The sequence below is a fragment of the Populus nigra genome, chromosome 4 (genome assembly GCF_951802175.1).
Source record: "Populus nigra chromosome 4, ddPopNigr1.1, whole genome shotgun sequence".
Lineage (NCBI taxonomy): Eukaryota > Viridiplantae > Streptophyta > Magnoliopsida > Malpighiales > Salicaceae > Populus > Populus nigra.
The window spans coordinates 19564950-19577469 of record NC_084855.1 but is presented as its reverse complement, the minus strand read 5'-3'; positions in this window follow the sequence as shown (position 1 = coordinate 19577469).

Genomic DNA, 12520 nt, shown 5'->3' with positions numbered 1-12520 from the left:
GCTCTCCCCGGATGGTAATCGATTACACAATCATAATCCTTTTCAATTCCACTAAGTGTCTTTGTCGTATAATTAATTCATTCTGTGTCATTAGATACCTCAAACTCTTATGATCTGTGAATATTTGAACCCAAGACCCATATAAACTGTGCCTCCATACTCTTAAGGTAAACACTACAGTGGCTAATTCTAAATCATGCACCAGGTAATTGATCTTGTGAGGCTTTAACTGTCTTGAGGTATAAACAATTACCATATCGTGTTGCATCAATACGCACCCTAATCCTTTCTTCGATGCATCACTATAGACCATCAATCCTTCTCTTCCTGATAGGAGTGTTAACACTAGCTAGTGGTGAGTCTCTTCTTCAGTTCTTAGAAGCTTTCTTCACATTCTGTAGTCCACTCCCACTTTGTCTCTTTCCGAGTCCACCAAGTCATGGGAATAGCTATGGTAGAAAACACCTCGATAAATCTTCGATAGTACCCTACTAACCCAAGGAAACTATGAATTTTAGAATTATTGGTAGGTCTTTCCCGTGTCAATATTGCTTTAACTTTTCTAGGATCCATCGATATTCCTTCAGCCAATATAATATGTCATAAAAAAATCAATTCCTTCAGCCAGAACTCGCACTTGCTAAGTTTGACATATAGTTAATGCTCCCTTAAAGTCATTAACACTTGTCTCAAATGTTGTTCATGCTCCAAGTATGACTTTGAATAAACTAGGATGTCATCTATGAATACCACCACAAACTTGTCCAACTATGGTCGAAAGACCCTATTCATCAAGACAATATACACTTTTGTGTATTTGTTAGCCCAAATGACATTACTAAGAACTCGTAATGTCCTTAATGCGGTTTTTGCTACATTCAGTTCCTTAATCCTCAACTGATAGTATCTTGACCTCAGATCTATCTTCAAAAACACTTTGACCCCTTTTAGCTGATAAAACAAATCATCTATCCACGAAAGTCGATATTTGTTCTTTATTTTTACCCCATTCAACTGCTTGTAATCTATACAAAGTCTAAGGGTTCCTTCTTTTTTCTTTACAAACAGCACAAGAGCTCCCTAAGGTGAATTACTCGGACGTATGAACCCTTTATTTAGTAATTCTTGTAGTTGAATCTTTAGTTCCACCAACTCAGTTGGAGTTATCCTATACGGCGATTGGGCTATCGAAGACGTACCAGGCAGTACATAAATAGTGACCTCTTCTTTTCTCTCTAGGGGTACTCCCGACAATTCATCTGGAAATACATCAGGAAATTCCCTCACTATTGGAATATTGGACACTTGGATATCTCCCCTTCTAGTCTCTAAGACATAGGCAAGATAAGCCTTACATTCTTTTTTATCATTTTCCTAGCGGCCATAGCTGAGATAATACAGTTTGAGATGGCATTTTTCCCCCCCTAAACACTATATTTCTATCATCAGGCCCTTAAAGAGTTATTGTTTTTATGAAACAGTCCAATTGAGCCTTATTCATACTTAGCCAGTCCATTCCTAAGATAACATCAAAATCATGTAATTCTAGTGGTAATAGATCTACTTTTAACTCGCATCCACTTATATTAATCTGGACCCCCTTATACATATGATCAACATTCACAATTTCACTTAATGGAGTGCTTATAATGAACCCATTTTCTATTCTGCAAGGATTTTTCCCTAATTCCCCCACAAGTTTATTTGCAACAAATGAGTGTGTGGCACCCGAATCAAACAATACATGAACAAATAGAGAATTTAATTGTAATGCACCTGCCACTACCTCAGAAGGGGCTGTGGTCTCCTCCCATGTCATGTAGTATACTTTACCCTGGGTCCAGGCCCTTGTATTCTGTCACCCTAGGCATGAGTTAGGCCTTTACTGTTAATGTCCCCTGACAAAACCTGTTTGGCTAGTTTGTTCATAATGCCAGACTACTACTGACTCTGAGCCTGCTGCTGATTTTGGGTGATTTCAGTTCCGCGGGGATAATTTCTTTGGAAGTGCCCTTGACCCCCGCAATATTAACACCCTTAGCCTAAGTGCGGGAAGTTTCTCCATCTGTGCTCCTCTCGACAGATATAACACCACCCAAATGTTGCAGAACAATCCCCTAGTTACCTTTGCCCACATTAAACACATAAAGGATAAGTGATCGTTCACTGTTCTGATGCTCCTCTAGAAAAATTTCCCCTGAGGTTCGGTTGTCCTCTTGTCGACCCCACTTCAGTAGTTTGAGTTGATGTACCTCCTACCTTTTTAAACTGACTTTACTGTCTTTTCCCTTTTTTTAGAAATGAGGGTCTGCTAAGGGTGTACTATGTATCCTTCCGTTTGCTTAGACCATGCTAGCATTGTTGATCTTTTATACAAACTTCTAGGGCCTCTACTGCTTCAATAAGGTCTCTAATCGTCTCAAACTTAAATGCAATCAAGCCTTGTCTCCGCTATTGCCGCAATCCATCCCTCAACCTTTCCACTCTATGTTTCTCACTAGGGACATCATACGAGGCAAACATGGAGAGGTCATGGAACCTCTTTTCATAGTCAAGTACAGACATGTCTCCCTGTCTCAGGGCTAAAAACTCTTGCTCAATTTTTTGATGACAAGAGGAGTAAAATTGATGTTCAAACTGCGTTTTAAACTCAATCCAAGTCTAGGATACTACGGGTCTCCTCGACCTCACTGTATCCCACCAAGATCGTGCCCTATCAAAAAGCAAATAAGTGGCACAGTTCACTTGCAAGTCCTCTATTACATGCATCTGATCTAGGGTATCCTCAATTATGTGAAGCCACTTACCTTCTATCTCAGCCTTTGGTTTGCCTAAAAAGGGCTCACACCCAAGTTCTCTCATGATTTTTACAATTTGCACTAATGTGACCACTGGAGCTGCTTATACTGCTGGAGTTATTGAGATTGTTAGGGCCAAGGCATTGCCTTGATCACTGCTCTCACTATCTAAATTAAGAACAAAGGGTTAGCAAGTAGTGTAGGCATCGCTACAGATGTTGGTGCTATGGTTGGGGGTACAACTCTCTGTCTCTGCTGGTCTGAACCCTCAAATTGTAACCCCTCAGTCTGTCTCAATTCAGTGTCATGATTGAGTCTAATGGCACATAAGAAGCAATATCCTCTAATGGATCCTCTCATTGCCTCTCCTCAAACCCTTCTCCTTCCATTGCACCCTTCCCGTGCGAACCATCCTGATACAAGTCAAAAATTTATTAAACTCTTTTTTTTTCTACTTCTAAACCCAGGTTAGGGCTCTGATAACACCCTTAATTAGGCTTAATTAAACTTTTAATTCAAGGAGGATAAAACCTCCTTTTTGAATTATTTATTTATTTATTTTACAAAAGTCATTATTGAATTTAACCTATCAACATCGATTATCTTCAATTTGACAAGATTTCTCAATAATATTATCAAAACTTAATTTTCTAATTTTCTTGTTCTTTTAGCCGAAATTAACCTAAGGAAGAAAGTGAAGATTTTTCTTTTCTCTTTGAAAAATTCTTACTCCTTTCATATAATAACACTTATAAACCTATATCTTCCCATATTTTCTAAACAATTGTATTAAAACCTCCAATCCCCTAATGTTTTCCTCTTTTGGCTGAAAGTTCAATAAAAAAGGGAGAAATTAATTTTGTTTCTTTTATTTAAAATTAAACACTTACCCAATCATAATTCATGCTTTCTAACATGGTTCAATCATAATTTGCATTATTCCCATAATTTATAACATAAACCCACAATTTCACATAATCATAATTTTACATAATCCTTCATCAAACATAAAATTAGAGGAATTAATCATTTGGAGTATGCTATTTACCTCACTTTGATAAGGATTTAAGGAAAGAACGCAAGATAATCAAGTTTTCTTCTTCTCCCTCTTTAAACACTAACTTGAATTTCTTCTTCCAAAGCACTCGCCACCTTAAAATCACCATCTCTTGATGTTTAACTAAATTAATCACTCTAATTACTCACTTTGATTGGTGAAATCAATACGAATTAAGTAGAAAAAATCACACAATTTCTCCCCCCTCTCTTTGTTTCAAACTCTCAGGTAAAAGAGAAAAAGATGGAGCATTTATAGTCTAACTTTTACATATTTACACATTTGCCCTTATTACTTCTTATTTATATTTTTGTCACTTAATTCCTTTTTTTTTTTACTTAATTTACACCATAACACCTTATCTTTTACTCTATTATATCCATTTACAATACCTGAAATCCTTTTATTTAATCTATTCAGTATTTTATTTATTTTACTTAGATTATAATTTATCGGGTTTTCACAACTAAGCATGAGCCCCATGCTGGTGGGAGTGACCTCAATCCCTAAGAAATAATGAGTGTTACCTAGATCCTGTAGTTTAAATTTTGAACTCAGCAAACTAATAAGGCGGTGAATCAAAGTATAATTATTACCAGTAAGTAAAATGTCATCTACATAAACAAGTAGATAACACATATCATGATTCATAGTTGGAATAAATAAGGAGGTATCAATCTTGGAAGCACGAAAGCCAATCAACAGAAGAAAGTCACTCAGTCGTATGTACCAAGCCTGCAAAGCTTGTTTTAAATCATAGAGGGATTTATGAAGGTGACAAGCATGAGTGGGTAAAGCAGTGTCAATAAAACCCATAGGCTAGTATATAAACAACCTCCTAAAGGGAACCATTGACGAAGGCATTATGTACATCAAGCTAACAAATTTGTCAATGGTTAGATACAAAAATGGCAAGGGTGAGCTAAATAGTAGTCAGTTTAACAACAGGATTGAAGGTTTCTGAGTAGTCGATACCTTCATGTTGAGTGAATCCTCACGCAACCAAGCACATCATCAGCCCGATGTTTGATTTTGTAAACCTAACGACTGCCAACAACATTCATGAAAGGTTCAAATGGAACCAAGAACCAAGTGCTATTGGCATGTAAGGATGCAATTTCAGATGTCATAGCAGACTGCCAGCACAAAAAATGATTAGCATCTTTGAAATTCAAAGGTTTGTGATCAGAGGAACATGTTACCCATGAGTGTGGCTGTAGCAGAGAGGCAAAAACAAAGCTCAAGTTGGCAGACCTATGTTGTCGGGGACATAGCACTATATGGTGTTGGCGAGAAACCACTAACGCAGTAGACCTGACTCGTATGGGCTGGTATAAGAGTGAGTAGTTGGAGAGATCAACACACAAATCTAAAGCTGGTAAAGACTGAGTAGAACACTATGAAGAAGATGAGGGACCAAATGGTCAGCCAGATGGCTCAACAGAGGGCATAATAAAGGGCACAACAAACGCAGTGGTTGTGATGTCCGGAGCTGCAGATACTGAACCTGCAAAATGATCAATAAACATAGTTGCAACCGGTGATAAGGGGAACCTGCAAAATGGTGTTTTGATTGTTGGGTAGTTTGATGGGAAGAAGTGTGTTAAGGCAGAAAGATGGGATAGAGACGCTGGTTGTGGATTAGAGATAGGTATGGAATGAAAAAGATTGTTCATGAAAACGGACATGACGAGAGATGTAGACACGATTAGAAGACAAGTCGAGACAACGATAGCTTAGATGACATGAGCTATATCCTAGAAAAACACATGGAGTAGAACAAAAATTTAACTTATGAGTATTATATGGTCGAAGAAAAGGGAAACAAAGAAATCAAAAGTGCGCAAGAAACTATAATTAGGTGTTTGATGAAACAAACATTCAAAAGAAGATTTGTTTCGTAAGACTGATGCTGGCATACAATTAATAAGATAAACCAATGTTTCAAACGCTTAATTCCAAAATTTTAGAGGTGCTTTACAGTGCCCAAGTAATGTAAGACCAATTTCAACGATATGATAGTGATGACGCTCAACAATATCATTTTGTTCATACATGTGTGGTCATATTATGCGAAATGATGCGAAGTGATGAATACCAATAGTTTTGAAGAAGGAATTTAATTTATGATATTTACTACCTAGTTAGTTTGAACCAATTTTATTTTGCAATAGAATTGTTGTTCCACCAAGACTTGAAATTGGTGAAACACAATAGATTTTGCACCATGAGGATAAAACCAAATAAGTTTTGTTTGCGCATCCACAAAGATGACAAAATATAAAAAACCATTAGAAGATAAAATAGGGGCAGAGCCCCAAATATCATTAAAAATTAGTTTAAGTGAAGCAGATGTTTTGTGACTCATAGGTCCTAATGACATACGCGATGATTTTTCTAATGGACATGCTGGACAGTAAAAATTTAAAGGACATGATGTATAAATGACCTTTTTATTTGATGCTAAGAGACTCAGAACCCAGGAGCTTGGGTGACCGAGTCGACGATACCAAACATTAGCAGAAGTGGATAAGCTAGCAGATAGAAAAGCTTGAGGCAGAAACATGGCAAAAGAATCTGAAAGGATATAGAGGTCATCTTTACTGTGACCAAAAAGTAAAATTGGCTTGGTCATGAGATCTTTAAAATAGGAAAAAAAAGAGTGATATTCAAAAAAGACAGTTTTCATGGCAAAATTATTGAACAGATAAGAGTCGTTTTTTAATTTGCAGTACATACAATATATTAGACAAAGTAAAGACTTTTTAAGGGGTATGTAAGATACTATGGGTTGTATTAGATGTGACAAGTTCCTTACCATCACCAACATGTAATTGAGCATTACCAAGATAAGTTTTTGTATGTGTCATACCGATAATATCCGGAGTAACTTGCTGATTTGTGTCGGTGTCAAGAAACCAAGTGACATAATTTGCTGCTGCTGAAGCATCACTGAAGGAGAGATTAGTCGATGCTTGATTCCTATGATGTAGAGCTGACACTTCAGCTGACGCCCCCACTAACTAGTGTTGGATCTATTTCTTTGCTAGTTTGGAAGGTGTTGCTGCCAGTTTCCATGGTGCTACTACTAGTTAAGCTCGTTATTTCCTCCTCTGAAATTGTTGCCAACATATTTGGTAGAGGAGGGGTGCATGTTATGCCAGCCATTACGTCTTCCTCTACCCAACTAAAAGGAAGAACTATTGCCATTAAATCCTAAAAATGCTCGTTAGGCAGCAAAGGTAAAAGAGGGTTGTGTTGGCATTAGTAGCAGTGCAGCTATGAGATTGTATTGAAAGGAGCTTCGATGTAAAAATTCATGAGTGGATAGGTGGCTATGGAACTCAGAATACGACAGAGGGTTAATTTTTGTTGACATACTTGTAATAAGATCAGGAAAGTCACTGCGGAGACCCTAAGAGACATATAAATTGAATTCCGTGAGGAAGATGGGGCGACCTATGACAACGAGTGCATCAAAGAACCCCTTAGCTTTCTACAGATAGGTAGTGACAGAATCATCACCATGTCAAAGTTCCTGAAGACAACCATGTAATTACATGATTCGAGAGTTTGACGGAGATGCAAGAACATGTTGTAGTGTACTCCATACACTTACATATGTTGGGCAATCAACCACAAGATGGAGCATGTCTATGGACAAAGAAGAGAGGAGGGAGCTAAGGATGAGTTGATCTTATTGTTTTCATGTCAAAAAAGCTTGGGAAAAACCAGAACTGTTGGTTGTTGTAGTGGTAGAAACATCATTGTGCGGAGAAGGACATACCATCTAGCCATAGACAAAGGAGAAGACACCTTGACCAATCAAATATGACTTCATCTGGATGTGCCAAAACAGATAATTGGTGTTGGTAAGTTTAAGGTTGATGACTTGCTGTGTGTTAGAAAGTGGGATGATGACTGTTTTTGCGGAAAAAACTGTTACAGCAGTCATAGCTACATTGTTTGCAAAGACCAGCGCATCCAAGGAAGAAGTAGGAGAGGAAAAGTTGTCATTGTTCTTGGTTGTGGTAACAGTAGAAGGATCTATAAGGGAGGCTAGATAAATTGGAAAATTATTGCCGGAGAAATAAACGGCACCAGAGTCTAACAGGATTGTTCTATTTTCTTGCAAGAGTGTAGTAGCCTTGAATATTGCAGTGAGAGATGACTTACTAGCCGAGAAAGATGCTACCTGAGGAAGAGAATATCACGGGGAAGAAGAGACTGCTGAGGACGCAACAATGCAATGTCAAAAATTGCACCAAAAACCTGCAGAAGAGGGAGGCATCGGTCAAGAAAAAAAACAGGAAAGAATTTGTTCTGCAGAGGAGGCAGCTTTGAATCTGTTCTAGATGTTTCAAGCTCTAATACCATGTTGAAACAATGTTTACCATTAATTTACAAGGCTTACATAATGCAGTAACCATCTCTTATATTTATATAATTAGGACAGCATAAAATAGTTACTGTGTAGTGCATTGCATAGTATAACACTATACAAGAAAAATACAATATTTTTTGAATTACAATACATTCCATGATAGTGAGAACCATAACCTATGCCATCTTTCAGGTTTCTAACTCTCATAATCTGTGTCAAGTTCGAGAAAATTAACTGTCTCAACTATAACTTGGAATTGATCGAAAAAATTCCATCTTGCAGGTTGTGGTTGTTGCCTTAAGTACAGTCATAGTAGATAAAATTGGAAGAAAGCCTCTTTTACTGTTTAAGTTTTCACTTTAAGCTATAAAACATTCCTCAGACCAGTCACCCCTTCACATTTTGAAGTTATGTTCTCTTGGGATTCGTGGTTTCTGCTTCAGGATTGGCCCTTCTATTTGAAGGTTATAGTGGAACTATAACTATTCATGGTACTGTTCTTTTTTCCCCTCAAAATATTAATATTAATATTACTATTAATATAGAGATAAATTGTGTGTGTGAAATAGGTTAATGAATTAGCACTCAAGTCAGTTCCCTTTCTCACTGTAACTGGCATATTGGTAAGCGCCTACAGACAGCTTTCTCAAATTATATCATTGTAAAAAAAACAATTAACGAAAGAAAATCCCATTACCTTGTTATCTCCGATCATAATTACTCTTCGAGTTTAGCTACATATAGGATCATATGCAGCAGGAGTTGGTCCAGTTCCTTTCGTTTTGATGTCAGAGGTAATCAGATTCTTCGTCTAAGATAATAACCCCATCTCCATATTGGATACCCCATATACATTAACTTTTTGTTGCAGATATTTCCTATAATATTAAAGGAGTTGCTGGAAGCATGGCAGCACTAGTGAGCTGGTTTGGTGCATGGGCAATTTCCTTCACCTTCAATTTCCTATTGTTCGATCTGGAGCTCCTATGGTAAATATATACATCTACAGTTTTTTTTTTTTTTTCAAAAGTAATTTGACATTAACAAAATAAAGCAAGCTAAGCTGGAAACCTAGTAGAAAAGGGGGAAAACCAGAAAGTAAGAGTTATGTTTTCTTGGGATAAGTAAAAAAGAAAAAGAAAAAAGATGTGCGAACCAAAATCTGAGTTATTCAAGTGTTGTTTTCTGATACCTTTAAAGTCTTTATGCTGCAATCCATGCAATGACCAAAGAGTTCGTGGCATTGCTTGCCAGAAACAAGAGGGATAACCCTAGAACAAATTCTAGTAGACATTAACACTTGGTGACGTTTAGTATGAGGTTAAAAAAATAGGAATAATTATTGCAAAAGTAATAATTATAAAAATAATATATATGGATGTAATTATTAGTTTTCATATATGTTTGGTGTATTTATAAATTGAATGTTGAAAGAGAAAGAAAGTAATTAAATTATTAGTAATGGTTAGTGAGAAACAATTATAAATTAATTTGATGTATAGTTTGAGATGAAAAAAAAAGATATTATTGATTGGAAGGGTAAATTTTACTCAAAAAATCCAACCGAACGGTTGTTAAATGTCTGAAGGAAACTCTCTCCATAAGACATTGATGTCCAAACTCTTTTTTAAAAAAATTCTAAGTGATATTGTTAATTTTTTTAGCGAAAAACAATGTGCAGGTTATTGAAAACTCTTAGATAAAGTTACTAGATCCGGTTCAGCAGGTCAATCCTAAAACTTCCCGATCCGATTGCTTATTTAACTCAAACTTCAAATTAAATTATATGAAGTTGTCATAATATAAACCAGTTAATTTTACAAGTTTAAAAACAACCCAATTAACTAATAAGAGCATTGATCGACTTAAAAAGACCAAGATAACATTTTTTTTTATTTTAATATTGAACAATGATATATTGGATCATACTATATCAATCTATGTTTACTTTTAAATTTATAATTTGGGTCCTGGACACAACCAGAATGCACTAATGTCTTTTTTTTTTTCTTTATTCTTTTTTTGGTTGGGTATTTTTTAGGCTTGGGTCGAATGAAATTTAGTATTAAATTAAAACATTATTAGAAAATAAAGAGCTAAATCGAATGAAGTGAGCTTAGACTCAAATTGAAGAGTTATTATATAATAATAAAATAAAATTAAACAAAGAGGATAAAAAAGGTTTAGCGCTTGCAATGCATGCGCCAAAGTGCAAGGAGAGTCACCACATTGAGATTACGTGTGCAACTTTCTTTAGCCTCTAAAGGCAATTTTTCTTGGTGTCAGTGGAATCATTGCAATAGAGACTTCCTCCCAAGGCAATACATGTTGGCGGCTACCTTGACATGACATGGCGTTGAAGAATTTTTTTTTTTAATTTTTTTTCTCTCTCTCCCTTTAGATTCCTCAACTAAATTTTACATCTTCCCTCAAGGGATGTTTTTTTTCTTAATAATAATAAATATTTTCTTCATAAAATCAAGTGTAAACCCAATAACATAATGTTTAACAATTGAAACAACAAATTGCAGAGCTCTTTTAGTTTTTCTTAATAATTTTATTATTTATTTAAAACCACTGGTTAAATTTAAATTTACTAATATAACATTTTTCTATTTCAAAATAAATCTATTTAAAAAAAATATATGATAGCATGAACCCTTCATTTTTTTATGGTTTCAATTTAACTTTTCTCCTTCTACATATCTTTTAGGATTATTATTTTTATCAATAAAAAGATTAGTTTTGTTGTTATTAAATTAGTTTTTTTGTTATTAAATAATAATATCTTTAATGACAAATGAAGAAAATGGAAGCAAGAAAATAAAATATTTTAAAAATAAAGATTTTTTAATCACCCACCACACCACACATTCAAATTGAAATTAAAAAAAAAGTTAAAGAAAACTTAAATATTGAAAATAAAATAAAATGAACAAAGTATTGAGAAAAATGTTAGAAATATAGAAAGTTCAAAGATTTATGAAAAGATTTTAAGAAATTATTTATATAAAAAATAATTTTGTAATAAGGGTAAAAGGTTTCATTAAGTATATAAGGATATTTGAGATATTAAAAATAATATTAGCACTTATTTAGTTAGACATAAAATGCAGTTATTAAAGAGATTAATTTTATTTGGAAACGATATTATTGGGCTTAAGTTGAGGAGCTTTAGTGCTCCTTAACAATGGTCTAGAATCTAATATTTAAAATATTATTGAAAAGAGTGAGAAATAAAAATTATTTGATTGTGTATTTTAATGTAAGGAGTAGATGAGAGAAATTAAAAAAATAAAATAAAACTACAGAGGTTAAAAATTTTAACCTCGAAATGTGGTTAAAATTAGAATCTCAAAAGTGGATTATTATATATTCTAGTGCTCTTTTAGCTTTTAGTTTCCAACTAATTAGATCATTGTTGATTACGAGTTTTAAATGTAAAAGAATTATCAAGATGTTGATGACATGTATTTTTAGTAAAAATAAAAATTATAATCATGAATTTAAAATATGATGCATATTGAATAATATTTATAAAAAAATATATTAAGTCAGTGATATAGTAGACGATATTTTTTATGGATTGAGATAGTAATATATTGGATCAATTTGGATCAATTCGGGTTAACTTGTCAAACCCACGACCTGAGTTATGTGACCATGATAACTCTATAAAAAACAATTAAAATAAATGATAAAATTCAATTCTCAACCAATTCAATATTAAAGGATGAAATTGAAAAAAAAATATCCAATTAAAAAAAAAGAAACCTAGATGAACTTTCAAACTCGTAGTCCGAATCATGCACCTTACTAGGTTTAATAACTTTTTTTTCTAAAATTATTTTTATTTATTTATACAGCAACAAAAATAGATACTCGCAAATTACGCAACAACCAAATATCGGGACATCCGTCCGATACTGTAATAATCCTATAGAAAATAAATCAAAACAGATCACGAAGATCAATTCAAAATCAACCAAATATTGAAGGACAAAAATAAAAAAAACAAATCATAGAGAAATAAAAAAAAAACCCAACATTGAAGAATGAAATTAAAAAAAAAACAAAAAACAAAGAATAAGAACAACAAATTAGACCCGCAGGCCTTGGTGGCCTAGAACACCTCATTGGAACTCTTATTATCGAATAGAACTCGTTAACACCAAGATTAACTTTTTTCATGGTCAAAATCAGTGTCAAACCAATGATTTTTTATTTCTTCAACTAAATCAAATGATTCTTTCTCTACTATCTCAAGTTCAGGGACGTCTG